Consider the following 1,628-nt stretch of genomic DNA (forward strand, 5'->3'; position numbering starts at 1 on the left):
AAAAAACAATCAATAAGCACTGAAAACAATATGTAGAACTTGGAACCCACATCCATTGCTGTGAGGATTCAAAAGGTCGCCGCCACAGAGGAAAGGAGCTTGGTGTTTCCTCAAAGAGTTGAACATAGGATTATTGTGGCTAGCTATGTGTCATCAATTCTCAACCCCAACTCATAACGACCCTGTATAGGATTTCCAAAGCTATAAATCTTTACAGGAGCAGGAAGCCTCATCTTCCTCCCTGGAAGAACCTGGTGGACTCGAACTGCTGACTTTGCAATTAGCAGCCCAGACCATAACCCACTATACCATTATCATATGACCCAGCAACTTAACTCCCAGGTATGGACCCAAGAGACTTGAAAGTAGGAACACAAATAGATACTTGAACCCCAATACTCACTGCAGCATTAGTTACAAGTCAAAAGGTGGAAACAGCTCAAAAGCCCATCAAGAGATGATGGGTCCACAAAATATGGCCAACCCACACTACTCAGACTTAATGAGAAGTGGTTGGTTTGAACTGCTGACCTTGCGGGCCACACCAGGACTCCTAATGCATGCATTGTTATTATTGCTAAGTGCTGAATGAGCCCTTTCCTGCATAGGGTTTCCAAGGAGCAGCTGGTGGGTTTGAACTGTTGACCTTGTGGTTCGCAGTCCAGTGCTAATTCTACAGAAACACACCAGAATTTGAATAGTACAGAGAAGATTAAGTAAACAATAAATCGTTTCTCCTTCCACTCCCCCAAAAAATGAAAGAGAGAAAGGAAGGCAGATAGAAAGAAGAGACTGATGGAGTGAGAAGACAGAGCTGGATGGTGAGCCATCAGGGAGAAATCTGACAGACTGGGCCTGGGGTAGAGGGAGAAGGCCAGGGCTCCTCTTGAGTTTAATATTTCTCCTTGACCTTTCTGCTTACATTCTTAGCCTCACTGTGGCATTAGCTACCCGCTGGGTCTAATCAAGACAGTTGAAGGCTTGGAAATCTCCTGTCCTGGAGAGACCAGGAAAGGAAGGGATAATCAGTCTATTTTCAGAATGCAAAGAGGTTTAGGGTCCAAAGAAGCTTGCACTGAGCTACTGTCCCTCCCACCTCGCCATCCATCTGTGCAACTCCATTATGAGGAAACAGTCGGGACGTCCCCCTCTGCTTAATGCTGAGAACCGCTGACATGACCAGTCCACCACCTCAACACTAATCCGATTTCCATCCGTCTCCGGAAGTGGGATTTGGCTTCTGAACATCAAGACCTGTGTGTCAGGTCTCCTTTCAAACCCACTAAAGTCCACACACACATCTGCACGGCTGTGCCTGGGGTCACCACTAGCCAGGCCGGCCCACGCAGAGACAGCTGCTGGCTGCACATCCTTGGAGCCTTCTCCTCGAACCCTGGGCCCATCGGTGAGCACTTAGAAAATACAAGGTATGTGCAGGCTCTCAGAAACCCGGGACGGGGTGCAAGGAACAGCAAGACTGTTCTTCAGAAGAGGCCCCTGGGTTAGGCAAATTGTTAGGGCCCTCAGCTGCTCTCTGAAAGGTTAGAGGTTTGAGTCTACCACAGGCACCTTGGAAGAAGGGCCTGGGGCTCCACTTCCCAATCCTCATCCACTGAGAACGCTGTGGG

The sequence above is a fragment of the Chrysochloris asiatica genome, unplaced genomic scaffold (assembly GCF_000296735.1).
Source record: "Chrysochloris asiatica unplaced genomic scaffold, ChrAsi1.0 scaffold00096, whole genome shotgun sequence".
Taxonomy (NCBI): Eukaryota; Metazoa; Chordata; class Mammalia; order Afrosoricida; family Chrysochloridae; genus Chrysochloris; species Chrysochloris asiatica.